This window comes from Canis aureus, chromosome 11 (assembly GCF_053574225.1).
Source record: "Canis aureus isolate CA01 chromosome 11, VMU_Caureus_v.1.0, whole genome shotgun sequence".
In the NCBI taxonomy this organism is placed as follows: Eukaryota; Metazoa; Chordata; class Mammalia; order Carnivora; family Canidae; genus Canis; species Canis aureus.
In genome coordinates this window covers 24,141,870-24,156,499 of record NC_135621.1, presented here as the reverse complement: position 1 = coordinate 24,156,499, position 14,630 = coordinate 24,141,870, and the positions used below count along the sequence as shown (strand labels likewise).

The window sequence follows — 14,630 nt, the reverse complement described above, 5'->3', positions numbered from 1 at the left end:
CTTCTGCTTGCAGAGCACGATGGGGTGTCCTGGGCAGTGACACACCAGCAAGGATGCATCCCAGAACCATGGCCCACACGGGCCGCTTTCCACCATCAGCAGCAGGACCCCCCAGTGCAGACAAGGAAGCGGAGGCTCAGAAAGGGCCAGTGAGCTGCCCAATGTCACACAGCACGTTAAGCCTTCTCGCTGCCTTAATGCATTTTCGTTACAAAATAAGCCCCAGCGTTGGAGTAAGACTCTTGGGCCTGCCTCCTCCCGGGATGGCCGTCGGATAAGTCACCTTCCCGTCTGAGCTTCAGTTTCCTTGTCTTTGAAATGGAGACAACAGCTCCTATGTTTCAGGGACCCTGTGAGAAATGGCCAGCTGAGGCCACTAAGTTAGCGAGCGCCTCAGTGCAAAGCCTGGTGCACAGGGGGGCTCTACTCGATGAGCCCCGCCCTCTCCCCCTGTCGGCAGCCAGCGCCTGGAGTTTGGCATTCACTGATCCTACTAGCAGCTGCTGGATTAGGCACCTACTGTGTATGAGGCAGGACACAGGCACTTTGCATCATCATCTGTCCTCCACACACAGGGGGCCACCCGAGACAGCTTGGGGACATGCAGGAGGGGGACGTGGGGTCATCAAGCTCACCAGGGGCTCTGGGTACTTCCCCACTGGGTGGAGTCCACAGGGCCCATGATCCATGAACACCCTTGGTCAAGGCCCTGCCCCAAGAGCATGGGGCTTAGCCGGGGAGAAGGATAGGACTGGTGCCATGGACGCTGAGGCCAACCGTGTGGGGAACTCTGTCCTCGATGATACTCACGCCTCCACCAGTCCAGCACCAGCTGGGCTGGCTTCACCGGGCAGAGCCCTGAGGGTCCCCTGGCTTCAGCCTCCCGGCCATTCCTCCCAGTACCCACCGGTGCCACCCAGTCCAAGCCTCACTCCCTCCTGCCTGGACTCGAGCAGCAGCCAGCAGCCTCCCTGACTCTGCCCCCCTACCCCAGAGCCAAAGGGATCCTCGTGAAACCCAAATCTGACCCTCACTCTCCTGCTCAGGACCCTTCCCTGGCTCCCTGCTGCCTTCAGGACAAAGTCTGGATTCCACAGGCCGCCAAGCTCTGTCTGCTGCGCAGAGTCACCCTAGGCTCGCTCAGGCTCTCATCTTTCCTGAACCTGACCCTATTTCATGCCACCTGCCTCTGGCTCTTTGTTTTCTGATCCCAGAGTGTGTGTCTCTTGTTCCTTCTTTATCCTTTGCGACCTGGTCACTTGTTTCCTCCTCCTGGAAGCCTTCTCGGGCCCAGGCTGCCGTCCTGCTGCCTCTGGGCTTCCCGCCCATCACAGCGCTGCTCACACTGAGTGACACTGTCTGTCTGTACTCCTGTCACCACCAGGAGCTTCCTGAGGGCCGGCCTGGGTCTGACCTGGCTCCCGGTGCCCCCCGTCTCCCCCATCCCCCAGCACAAGGCCCAGCCCGAGCCTCAAGAGGTTGCATACCTGGTTCTAACAGACCTGGGCGGAGCCAGCAGGTGCCTGACACCCTCCCGCCCCCGCCCCCGACTCCAGTGCACAATCCGGCCGCCTCTGCAAGTTTGCCCCAAAATTTTATTAATAAGTATATTTGGCACTTGCCTCGTACCTTTCATCCGCAGCTCTCTGAGGCGTCCCCAACCTTAATTAATTCTCCCCGCACCCCAAACAAGCTGCTCATCCCCGGCAGATAATGATGTGTGAAGTCCTCTCCGTAAAAGTGCTGTGATTAATCCCACCCTGTAATTAGGTTCCCATGCTCCTCCCTCCCCCAGCTGGCAGGGAGACTCGGGGCCATCTCCACCCTGACTTCAGGCCTCACCAACTAACTCCAGTCCCCCTTAGCTTTCCTGCTGGCCCCCCCCCTTGCCCCCTCAGCAGGGCAGCCCAGGGGCTCTCTCCAAAGCACAACCCTAAATCCTGCCTCCTGCCAAGCCCTCCCCTGCGCCCCCCAAAACCCTGGGACATGCAGTCTTCTTAGTGTGCCCAGCGTCCACAGTGGAAGGTTTTCTCCATGACAGGCTTCCGGGTCATGGCTTATGTGCCGCCTCTTCTAGGATGCCCATCTCCACGGTCCATCTCAGGGTCCACTGAGATGGCCTTGCCCTCAGGAGCTCCCACCTCAGCCTGCATCTTCGGGATGGTTTCCAGCCTGGGGACTGGAGTCACTGCCCTGGGGACCCCTGGCTCCCCCACAGCCGATGTCCCAATGCACAACATGAGGATGAGCCAGTGCTCTGTCTGTGCGGTTGTCACAAGGACTGAGGTACAGGGGTCCTTCCTGGGAAGGCTGACAGGGAGACAGCACCTCGTAGATGTGGGCCATGGCTTCGGCCATTGCCTCCCCCTCCCCAGGTAGCATAGTTCTCGAAAATGAGATCGGGGCTTCCTCACGGATTAATTAATCCATGTGTTCCATGAGTATTGATGGAGCCTTTTCTGGGTGCCAGGAGCTGTCCCGGGGGCCCCAGATCAGGTCAGCAAACACAGGCACCCGGGGGCTCAGGCCCCGGGCACCCACAGGCAAAGGCTGGGGTCTCTAACTGTCTCTGGGCCGGCTTTCCACCTGGCTGCCCGCCCCGGCCCAATCCCCGAACCAGGAACGGCCCCCGCCTTCCCGAGCAGGGCAGCCCGTGGACCACACGCTCTGCCAACTTGTCCAGATCAGAGTACTTCTCTCTCGGGACAGCAGGGTGACCTTGCCTGTGGGCCCCAGGAGCTAAGAATAGCTGGGGCAGCTGCCCTCCCAGCCCCCAGCCCCGCGGGAGGAGCTAAAGGACCCTACCGCCCGCAGAGGGGACAGCTGCTCCTGGCATCTTCGGGCACAGGGCTGAGCCCTGCCAGCTGTTTGGAGGAGGAGAGGAGCCAGAAGAAGGGGGGTTTTCCACCTCCGAAAGTGCTGAACTCACGCTTGGCTGCTGGGCTGAGGTCCCCCCTGGAGTCTGGGGAGGTGTTTGAACCCTGGCTCCGCTGCTTCCTGGTGAGTGACCTTCAGCGAGCCACCTGTCCTCGGAGCTGGGCTTCCCAGGGGAGGACATGGCCATGGCCCGGCCTCAGCACCTGGAGCTGGTCCCCGGCCCCTCCCGGATCCTGCCCGCTGCGAGGAGCCTGGAGACCCTCGTCCCAGGGCCCTGCGTGCACCCTCCAGCTTCGCCCAGTGCTTGCTCTCCTTGGCTGCCTGGTTCTAACAGCCCAGAACATTGCTCTGGAAGCTGACGGCCTAGGGACAAAGCCCAGGCGAGCCACTCACAGTCTTTTGATCTCAGACCTGCGGCTTTACCTCTCCCGGCCTGTGTCCCCCTCTGTGAGATGGGGATCGAGGCTGTGATGGAGGCATGGCTGCAGGGTGAGCTCTGCACAGGGAGGGGCGCACAGTAGGTGGGGCTTGGTGGCACCCAGCCCTTCAGGGTCATCCTAGCAATGGTGCTTACAGGAGTCCTGTGGGCTAGGCAAGGGGCCCAGGGCAGGAGGGATCCTGCCCAAGGATGGCATCTCTCCCACCTGAGAGATGAAAGGAAGCCAACAGTCGGTCTTCCAGGTGTTTGTGTCGGAGAATTGGGCTCTGTCTGGGGTTGGGGCAGTGGCAGTAGCCCGGGGACAGGGCCCTGTATTTATTAGAGAATTCCTCATGATGAGCACACCTTGCAGGTTTACTGGAGGGTATGAGATAGGCAGCAATGGGATGGGGTTTGCGTTCGGGGCCCCGGGGGCTGTGGTTCAGCTGACTGCTTCCTTGTTCAAGGGGAGACGTAGCAGAGTTCTGACTGGGTCCAGGGTCCTTGGTCCCACTCCTCCTCCTGAGGCCAGGCTGCCTGGCCCATCCATCAGGGTGTGTGCATGGGGAGGGGTGCTTCTTCCTACCTGGGCCTGCCTTCTGAGTCTCAGGGACCGGGAGGCATCTATGTCAACATGGAGACGCATGAGCCAAGCGTGGAGGTCTTTAGACTGTGGGCAGGGCCTGGCACGGTGCCCTCCCAGCCCCAAGTCTGGCCTCGGGGGCCTAATGAGACCCATTGCTTGCAGCTAAGTTCCTGTTTGTGGAGAGCTCAGGTGGCCCCAGCCCTCACCTTGACGCCCTGTGCCTCCCGACAGGTGCGTGGCAGGTGCTCTGTGGGTGCACGTCCATCCCATCCCGTTCTGAGGACTTGCCCGGGCCAGTCAGTCACGGCCACAGGACTCACAGGGGTGCTTCTCCAAGTGCAGAGAGCACCTGCATGGGGTCCAGCACATTCTCACCCACTCCCTAAACTACGGCTCACGGCAGCCAGATGGCCCACGCGGTGATTATGGCCAGAAGCCATCCAGAGGCTGACTGACTTGTCCAAGAACGCCCAGCTGCAGGGCTGTCAGGAGGACCACCTTTTGCAAACCTCAATGGACCATTGTCTCCCTGACCCCCGGCCTGAGCCCCACGGAAGCTTCCAGGTCGTTTGAGGAGCACAGAATCACACAGTTGAGGTATTTGGGGCAGAGCTGCGACTCAAATACCCCTCTGCCCCCCAGTCTGCTCTCAACCAGCAGCCCAAGGGACCCACCCCTCTGTTCCCTCCGTGGCCCCATCCCACCCAGAGCCAAGGCCAGCTTCGTGGCCCCCCTTCTCTGTAAGGCTCTTACCCTAAGAGACCCACACAGCTAACTTGCTCATTCCGCGGAATCTTTTCTAGGATGCCAGCACCCTCCTCCTCCTCAGGCCTCCACGGGCTCTCGCTGCCCCTCCCCCTGCCCCTCCGTCCTGGTTAAGACTCCCCTTCCCAGGGCCTGTCTTTGCTGAAGCACCTCCTACCCATCTGGGCACTTTGCTCCTTTGTCACTTTGTTACAAATACTCATTGATCTGGGAGTCTTCTCTCATGGATCTGCTTGCTTCTGCGGTGCCTTCTGGGGGCCTGGCACACAGTAGGCCCTTCGCAAAGATTTGCTGAACGAGGGGGGACATTTTGCAGCAACGTCAGGCAGAACACGGGCAGGGAGCGCGGGCCTGCTGTTTCCAACTGTGCCCGCTTTCTTAATATTTTTGTTCCATTTATCAGAAATCAAGCCTGTGTCAAGCGCGGCAATACATCTAAATTGGTTGATTAAAGCATCAGGAAGAAAGTGGTGCTCGGCGGCAATTAAAGCAAAGCCATGGGAAGATTTGGAAATATTGTGATCCCTTCTGCGATTTTTGCAAATGGGCTTTCTATTCATAGCGAGTCCGTTGTCTTTATTTCATTATTTCTAGGGGTTTTCTTCCCGGCTCCTCCCCAGGCTTTCATGATATTGTTACATAAAGGGATTTCCATCATGACAAGCATGCTTGTTGTGCAGCCAGGACAGGCCTGGGGACCTAGGTGTGCCTCGGGGTAGGGATTCAGGCCGTGAGGCTCCTCTCACCATCGAATGGGGAGGTGGAGGGGAACCAGTCAGAGGCTGCGCTGGGCCGGGGGCACGCGAGGTAACCCACCCAGCTCCAAGACGGCCTTTCCTGCATCTTCCCACCTGACCCTTTCTTCCATGCCACTGTCCTCCTTGCTGCTCCTAGGACGTGTCAGGCACACGCCTGCCTCAGGACCTTTGTACTGGCTGGTCCTGACTACTGGCTGGTTCTGCTGTCCACTCCCACCCTGGCCTCCTCCTTCCTGCCTGCCTCGGCTGACACACTACCTCTCCGAAGCACCCTCCCCTCCTGACACTTCCTACCTGTCTTCTCAGCTTTTTCCCCTGAGATGTTCCCTGCCATCTGCTATAGACTATATACGTATTCGCTTATTTCTGAGGAGTGAACAGATTTAAGGGTTCTTGAGGTGGTCAGGGTCCAGATCTGAGGGCTCATGGTGTGAGGATGGGGTTGGAGGGCTGTGGAAATGTTTGCCCTGCTGGGGGAACCCAGGCAACACTTCCCTGACCTGCTGGTTTCCCCGGGACACACGGGTGTGCGCAGTGCCCCCATTGCCCCCTCCACCTGCTGGCCTGTCCCCAGTCCCCACCTGGCACTCAGCCTCACCTCACTGGTTCCACAGCCCACCCCATTTCCCGGAGCCCCACCTGGAGTCACTGTTACTGGTTGAATTTGACCTCCAGAATTCATGGGTTGACGTTCTGACACCCGGTAACTCCAAATGTGGCACTTTATTTGGAAATAGGACCGATGCAGGTACAACGAATGATGTTGAGATGAGGTCATCCTGGAGTATGCCCTAATCCCATATGGCTACTGGATGTCCTGATGAAAAGGACACACTTGGACCCAGGTACGTGCACAAGGAGCAGTCCACGTGAAGACAGAGGCAGAGATCCGGGGACGCGTCTGCAAACCAGGGAACGCCGTGCATTGCCAGCAAACCCCCAGAAAGGGAGAGAAGCCCAGGGAAGATTCTCTCTCTCACAGTCTCAGAAAGAGCCAGCCTGCCAACACCTTGATCTCAGCCTTCTAGCTCCTAGAACCTGTCGTCGTAAGCCCCCTGCCCTCGCCCGTCTGTGGCCCCCGTCACAGCAGCCCTGAGACATGAACCAGGCTACCCAGCTCCCCCCCGCGCACCCCTTCTTTCCCCTCCCTGCCCACACCCGGCTCCTCCAGGGCCGCCGCCCTCGCTCATCAAAGGAGTCAGTTCTCTGAGTCTCTGGTTCCTCATTTGAGAAATTAGGATAATAATACCCACCTCCCACGGCTGTCACGAGTCTTCAGTAAAGTACACTGGGAAATGCACCTGGTTCGTAGTAAGGCTCAGTAATTGGTGGTGGCAGTAGTGTGGTGGTTATTTTTATTGTTGTCATATTAATAGTATTATTGTAATTAACCATCATTTGCCAGGTCTGAGCTGGCCCTGGGGGGATAACAGCGCCCCGCGTACCACGGTGTGCACAGGAGAAGAGGCTGCCCATCAGAGAAGGGAAAGGCTTCCATGCGTTCCTGCTTGCAGGAACGTATTGCTGCCACCCCTGTGCTGGGACACACCGGTCCCAGTAGAGGGAGCTACGCTGAATGCCATGGGGCACGATCAGGGCTCCGATGAGGGACCCTGAGCCAGCCTGGGGTGAGGCGGGGGTGGATGCAAAGAAGGCTTCGCGGAGCAGTGGACTTTTGAAGTCGGTGTAAAAGGAAGGGAATCCGTGCCTCTGGCCCCAGCTCCTGCATGTATTCATCCCATGACCCTGCATGACAGACGAGAGCTGGCCTGTCCCCACTCCTGGGAGAGTTTGGGTGTCACATTCTCTAGGACTCATTGCCCCCCAGGCCCTCCCCTCGAAGCCACTCCAGGTCAGGACGCAGGTTGCCAGCCAGGTCCCGAGAGAGCTGCGGGCCTGGGGTAAGAGAAGGGAAACGCCCGATGAACACCTAAAACATGCCCTGCCCTGTCGCTGAAGACCCATACCCCGCCGGGGCTGAGCCTGGACTGTCCCACACCTTCCCGGTTCTTTTATTCAGTTTCGGCTCTGCGGCTGGCCACCTGCCTGTCCTTTTGAGCACCGAAATAGAGAGATAAATAGGGAAGCAGAGCTGGGCAGATGTCACCATTTCTGAGAGTTGCCGCTCGCTCGCCACCTGGGATTTTGTTTTCCCCATCGGAACACAGAATATCCCAGCAGCGTGGAGTCTTTCTCTGCTGGCAGATTTAAGGCGTCTTATAAACAGGAGCCCGAGAAGGACAAAGGAGCACATGTCTGCCAAGCACCTGTTCTGCTCGGGGAGCTGCCTTCCGTGGTGTGCGTGTGGTCTCTTCTCTACCCATTTTACAGATGTGGATGAGGGTGGAGGGAGGGAGCGCCCACCCGGGCGGGGAGCCAGGAGGTGACGTCGGGGCTCCGAATGCCACGCTTGCCCTAGACCAAGACACAGAGTAGGATTTCAAGGGTGAGGGGTGCCTGGGTGGCTCAGCAGTTAAGCCTCTGCCTCTGGCTTAGGGCATGACCCCGGGGTCCTGGGGTCAAGTCTCGCATTGGGCTCCCTGTGTGGAGCCTTCTTCTCCCTCTGCCTGTGTCTCTGTCTCTCTCTGTGTCTCTCATGAATAAATAAATAAATCCTAAAAAAAAAAAAGAAAGATTTCAAGAGTGAGCAGCATTGGGGTGGATGGCCAGGCTAGCGGAGGTTAGGCGGGTGCTGTTAAAGAGAAATTTGCACCAGATGCTTGCTAAAAGCAGCAAGGAAGGCTTTGTTCAAGATTATTGCTATAAGGGTCAAGACTATTGCAAAAAGATCAAGAGGTTGAAGTCAAATCCAAATACAGCCAAGACGGCTGGGGGTTTATAGCCATGGAGCAGATCAAGGGGTCAGTGCATGGAAAATCACTGACAGGGGCTTGATTAGACACCAGAGGTTGGGGGATTCCTGCCAAACAGCCTCATAGAATTCTTCCTAAGGGCCAAGGACTCAGACACCAAGGATGGGGGCTGAGGAACTGGGGGATCCTTGATGAAACGGCTTAGTGGGATTCTCTGCTGGAGTAGGGCGGGGTCAAGGTCTGGTCAAGGAGGAGAACTCTCAGAGGAGCCTCATGGGAGTTTGGACAAGGTGGGGGGTCATCACATGGTAGGGGAGAGGGGAAGGAGGTCGAGGGCCGTAGCGTCCCTGGGGACTTGGCAGGGCTCAGAGGTGTCCCGAGACATGGAGGCAGGGAGGCCAGGAGGGATGTGAGGCCACGCTGGGGCCACGCTGAGCACCCAGCAGATGCCGGGCCCCAGATTCCAGGGGGGCCCAGCGTGCACTGACAGTGCCGGGGTTTCCAGCCCCCGTTTGGGTGAGCAGAGCAAGAGCAGCAAAAGCCTCGGGGCGGGTGTTGGCAGGTGACCATCCGTATGCCCTCAGCCTCCAGAAAGCACAGGTTTTGGTGTCATGATGAAGGGTCTGGCCCTGGGGGTGGGGGTGGGGGCGGTGGGCATCAGCCAGGGCGAGTGATCTGGGAGCAGTCGGTCTGGGCGGAGCTCGGAGCTCTTGGGCTGTCTGGGGCACCCACCTGCTCCCGGGTGGGGGACACGGCATGGTTGACCCCAGCACTGTCGTGGCTGTAGAGCTGAATCCCAGCTCAGCCACCTCCTGGCCTCCTCGCCCAGCTCAGCTTCCTCATCCCCCAGACAGGTAACCAGAATACCCAGTCCTCAAGGAGCCTGGCCTATCATGTGAGCAATGATGATGAAAAAGAAGGACGAGGAAGAGGAGGAAGAAGAAAGAACTAGGCACCCCCACCTCAACCACTGGGGTGGCTGAAGGGGAGAGATCCTCACCTACACTCCCATGAGCTGCCAACGGGTATGTGCAAGGGCCCTGGGGCCGACTGGTGATGACACATTGAAGGCTTTTCCTATTTTTGAAAAGGTTTTCTCATCTTACATCTCACTGACCCTCACAGCCCTTAGAAGGACCCAAATCTGTTCCTGGTCTATGGACACAGAAACGGAGGTGGGGAGGCTCAGAGAGGTGAAGGGACCACCTAGATCTCAGAGGAGATGCACACCTGGGCCTGGGGACCTTGCACCCAGCTCCCAGGTCACGAGTCTCAGCAGGGCCTGCAATAAGGTGGCCTTGGGAAGGCATTTCAGGGAGTAGGAACAGCTTAGGCCAAGGCCCGGAGGCCGATGGGACCTGAAAACGTGGCGAGGGGGAGGGGGTTGGCAGTGAATGTTGGGGGAGCACAGAGCACAACTGGGAAAAGCATCCCTCAGGGTGGAGCTGGGACGGCCCAGCCACACGAGCGTCAGAGCCCCAGGCGTGAGCGGGGACTCCTTGCCCTGCCCCTCCCTGCCTGGTGCTGCGTGATCGGACCCTGACTCAGTTTCCCAGCTGTTATGTGGGGCTGTGGTGCTCCCTGAGCGAGTGCCACGGAGGCAAGGCCCCGGCACACAACAAGGCGCGGGGTCCTAGGGCCTCGTCCTAGTGGAGTGCCACCTGTCACCTGGGGCGCGCACTGAGCTCCTAACAGGAGGCCCCTCGCATCGGATGTGATGTGGCCACACGACTCCAACCAGGACACAGACCCGTGTTCTCTGCTGCTGTGGCTCCCTGCCCTCGGGGGCTGTCTGGTCACGCTGTTTGCAGCTGGCAGCTGCCCCGGGGACCCCCGGGGGGAGGAATTCAGAGCTGGGGCTTTTCACGGCACCCAGATGTGTCCTCCGTGGGTGCTTCTGGGTGACGAGGGGACGGGCTGAAGCCGCTGTCGTGGACGGAAGCAAGCGAGAACATGTGGGGGCCAGATTTGCCCCCCTTCCCCCACTCCCACCCTGAGGAGTCCTCCCAAGCTCTGTCATGACTCAGTTCCAGGACAGCCGAGGGCTTGGGACAAGGGACAGGCCGGCCCCCACACACGGCCCAGACCAGAGGGGAGCGGTGGCCCGGCTCTTGGCTGGTGTCCTGAGGGGTCACATGTGCAGCGAGCTGCCTTCCTGCCCAGGGCACGTATTCCTAAAGGGCAGCGACTGTGCCTTGTGTCGCCCCCATTCGTCATGGCTCCCGGACCACAGCTGCGGGTCAGGCAGGGGCCACCGCGGGTGCAAGACAAGTAGGTCTGGAGTCTCCAGGGCTGGGCAGCGGACAACCTGCTGTAGAGCCGTGTCGTGGCCCCTCGCAGGTGGCTTCTGGGGAGCCCAGAACTTTCCTGGACCATTTTGGGAGCCGTTGTAACAAACAGGCTCTGGAATGAGCCAGGCTGGGGTCTGCTGGCTGGCCGTGTGACCCCGGGGAAAGTCATGGTGTCTCCCAGCTTCAGTTTCCCTGGAGGAGACAGAGCTCTTGCAGGGGTGGAGGGGCGGCGTTCTCACGGGGATTACCAGGTTCCGTGTGATGGGTGCTCCAGGAATTCCAGAATTGTGATGAGTCCGCAGGGCTCTGGGCGTCACTGTGCACCCCATCATTCGTACAGTGAGGTCCTAACCCCTCGTGCCGCGGAATGTGACTGGATTTGGAGACAAGGTCTTGGAAGAGATCATGAAATTAAACGAGGGCATTAAGGCGGGCCTTAGTCCAACATGACTCACGTCCTTATAAAAGGAGTTCAGGGGCAGCCTGGGTGGCCCAGTGGTTTAGCGCCGCCTTCAGCCCAGGGCCTGATCCTGGAGACCCGGGATCAAGTCCCATGTCAGGCTCCCTGCGCGGAGCCGCTGTGTCTCTGCCTCTCTCTCTCTCTCTCTCTCTCTCTCTGTGTGTGTCTCATGAATAAATAAACAAAATCTTAAAAAAAAAAAAAAAAAAAAGGAGTTCAGGACACAGACCCACACGGGGAGAGGACGGTGGTCTGCAGACCAAGGAGAGCAGACAGGAGGAGCCAGCCCCGCAGACACCTTGACCTTGGACTTCTGGCCTCCAGACAGCGAGACGACAAGTGCCTATTGTCGGCTAAGCCGCCCCCTGCCCCTGGCACCTGTTACTGGACAAGAAGACACCCTGGCATTTCAGGAGAAGTACTTATCTCTCCCCCCAAAGGCTCCAGCCCACCCTGCAGGAGCCCCAGCCCAACTTGACCTTGTCCCAAAGAGTTCTCCACCCCTGGGGGGCTTCACGGGGAAGCTCTGGGCACATAGACGTTGGCGGTGCTTGCGGTGGGCGCACACCATTGGCGGAGACGATCAAGGGAGCCACGCGGGTCCGTTCCAGGGCGTCTAGAGGGGCTTAAACTGGGCGGCCCTGGAAATGCGAGGGGAGGGCAGCGTTTGTTGAGCGGCTCTCCGAGGCCTGGCCCCATAGACACTCTTTCCGGGTTATCTCGTTGGTTTCTCGTCTCATCCTAAGGAAGCAGAGAGTTTGTCTCTACTTCGCACGGCTGAAGAGCAGGCCCAGGACCACGGGGCCACAGGGTGGCAGAGCCCGGGGCAGGCCTCAGAGAATGAAACACCTGGCCAGGGCGCGGGGCACGTGGAGCCCGCCGCGGGTCGGAGCAGCGCTGGGCGGCCCGAAGACGGCCCTGCGGGTAGGGCAGTGGGGTCCCGGGAGTTCCTCCTCAAACGCTCCTTCAACTCCCGCTCCTACTCGCAATGGAGAGAAAAGGGGCGCCTCCTGTCTCGGGGGAAGGTTGGGTTCAGTGTCCCCTCCGGTGGAGGCCCCTCCTCTGGGCACCTGCTAGCCTTGGGCTCGGGGGCGGCTGTGGTTTACAGCCCAGGCGTCTTGAAACCGGGGATGTCCACCCGCCCCCGGCACCTCCACAGGGCTCCACACAGGAGGTGCCCGTCACAGTGAACGCCGGCATCGTGGGCCTGTGCCAGTGCGCCACGTCCCCTGTGCCAACACCGGCAGCAAGCACTGTGGTCAGACCCATTGCACAGATGGGCAGATAGCGAGCAGAGAGGCCGAGGGCAGGTCCACCTGCAGCACTTCGCCCATGGAGGCGGGGGGGGGCGGTTGACCAGGGGCCACCCTGCCCCGCAGTCTGCTGTTGAGTGACCATGTGCGCGAGGGGTGTGGCATCTGGAGCAGTCCTGCTGCCGACAGGCTGCGCTGGCTTCCTCCGCCGAGAGATGGGCGCCCTCCCCACCACGTGCGTCGGGTGCTGTGGGGATGCAGGACAGCGGGGTGGGCGCCCAGGTGTGGACCCTCCACCCGGGACAGCCGCAGCCCCCTGGAAGGGCCAGCCACTGCGTCGGGGACACTGGCCCGGCTGCTAACGAGGCTTCCCTGGCGCGGCCTTGGCGGTGGCGCCCGATGGCACCCAGCTTCCCTCCACGGGCCTTCCAGGATCCCACTCCAGCTCCCGTCTGACGCTGAGTCCGTGCTGGGCCGGTGAGAGGCAGTGGCTGCCAAGTGTCACAGGAGGGGCGGGGACCCCCGGAGCCCCGTGAGCTAGAAGCCTCTTCAGTTAGACAGACCTGCTTCCCTGCTCCCATTTCACAGATGAGGACTCGGAGGCCCAGAGGAGGAGCCTGCCTCCACCCGTCGGTCATCAGAGTGGCTGAGCTCCTGCGGGGCCCCCCACCAGCCACTGCTCGCCCTGTCCTGCCCTCCTTCCAGATCCACCTGCTGCTGGGGACAGGCCCCCGCCCGAGGCAGGTGCAATAGGGCTGACCCTGCGGCCTCGGGCCTGGGAGGGGTAGTAAGGGGGTGCTTCCCGCAGGGGTCCCCATCCCTGGAGATCGCCAGCTGCCATCTCCCAAGCCCCCACCCCGAGGTGGTGACGGGCCCTGCCTCAGTTCGCAGGGAGCTTGGCTCCTCCCCAGCTCACCACTCCGCTGACGGCCCTGAAGCCCCAGTGGGTGGAGGCTGCCAGCAAGGAGGCACGGCCTGCCTTCGGGACGGTGGATGGGGGGGTGGTCTCCAGGCCAGGTGCTGGGTGCTGACAAGGGGGAGCACAGGGTGAAGGGGGCTCGGGGTGGAGGCGTTGGTGGTGTGCACTCCCAAGCCAGCCTGGCCCTGGGGACAGGTCCCACGGGATGCAAACGGGACTAGGTTCCAGGCAAGCCTCCATGCCAAGCTAAGCCAGGGGGTCCGCCTGGAGGAAGAGGCCTGACTCTGGGCAGCCCCGGTGGCACAGCGGTTTAGTGCCGCCTACAGCCCAGGGCGTGATCCTGGAGACCCTGGATCGAGTCCCACGTCAGGCTCTCTGCATGGAGCCTGCTTCTCCCTCTGCCTGTGTCTCTGCCTCTCTCTCTCTCTGCATCTCTATGAATAAAAATAAATAAAATCTTAAAAAAAAAAAAAAAAAAGAGGCCTGACTCTAATTTGCACAAATCTGCCAGTCACTGCTTGAGGAGGATGGGTGCAGGGACCAAGCAAACAAGTGTCCCCTGGGACCCCTCGGGGATGTAGGTGTGGGAACAAGAGACTGCCTGGGGGGAGCCAAGAGGCAGGGCCACCCTTGTCCGCTGCCAAGGGACAAAGGGGCTCATTCTTGAGACTGTATTAAACCCTCAAGGATGGGTTCTAGAAGCTGGGGCAGAGCGCAGAGCATGGCCGAGGGACTGCAGCCCTAGGGGCCTGTGGGTGGGTCTCCAAAGACTGTTTAGGGGGCCTGACCCCAGCTCCGGCTGCCCCTCCTCACTGCTCTGCCTCGCAATGGGGACGGAGGGGGCACAGAGGAGGAACCAGCAAGGCCCTGGCCCCTAAACCAGCTGAGCTGGGGCAGGCAGGAGCTTTCCATTCCATGAGACTCTCCTGGAAGGGGCTGGATTACCCAGACCTGCCTGGAAAAGCCACAGGAAGTACCTGCAGTGTTGGTGCAGATCTGGGAAGAATGAGTGCTGGGGGGTCCTGCCCCCGAGCCCCAATCCACACTGGACCCATGGTGAGGGCTCCTAAAAAGAGCATGTGAGGAGGACAGGGTGTGTGAGCAGCATGGCGGGGGGGCAGGGAAGGGGCTGCCCAGACCCTGGGGGAGGGTGCAGGGTCCCCCGGGAGTGGGGGCACTGCAGGATGGAGGAGGTGCAGGGGGCACGGGGGGGGGGGGCGCTGACCCCAGGTGAAAGGTCAAGTCACCAAAGAACCTAGTCCCTCCAAAGGGAGATTCAGGTTGGGCTGTCACGGTGCACCTGCTAGAAACACCCCTCCTGATGTCAGCGACCGTTCACAGCCACCCCACTCCCGTCCTGGCCTGGAGGCACCTGTGTCCTGTGCCCCTCGGTGCCCTAAGTCCTGCAGCTATGTCATCACAACCTGAGTCAGGGTGCGTCGGAAAGGGCGCCTTTGTCTTCAGGAAGCTTCAGAAATAAAGACATGGCA

At 60.2% G+C, this 14,630-nt stretch overlaps 1 long non-coding RNA gene across 5 annotated transcripts; it reads left to right on the top strand.

Annotated features, from left to right (window-relative positions):
• The first annotated feature begins 2,769 nt into the window (after nt 1–2,769).
• Nucleotides 2,770–13,573, top strand: LOC144323558 (uncharacterized). Of its 5 annotated transcripts, none has more exons than XR_013388958.1 (3): nt 2,770–3,000; nt 6,142–12,698; nt 12,810–13,573. It is a non-coding gene; the product is annotated as an uncharacterized LOC144323558 (long non-coding RNA). The 5 variants fall into 5 exon arrangements; XR_013388955.1 differs by lacking the exon at nt 2,770–3,000 and adding an exon at nt 3,904–4,478 and having other exon boundaries at nt 5,050–12,698; XR_013388957.1 differs by lacking the exon at nt 2,770–3,000 and adding an exon at nt 3,905–4,478.
• Nucleotides 13,574–14,630: the final 1,057 nt, after the last annotated feature.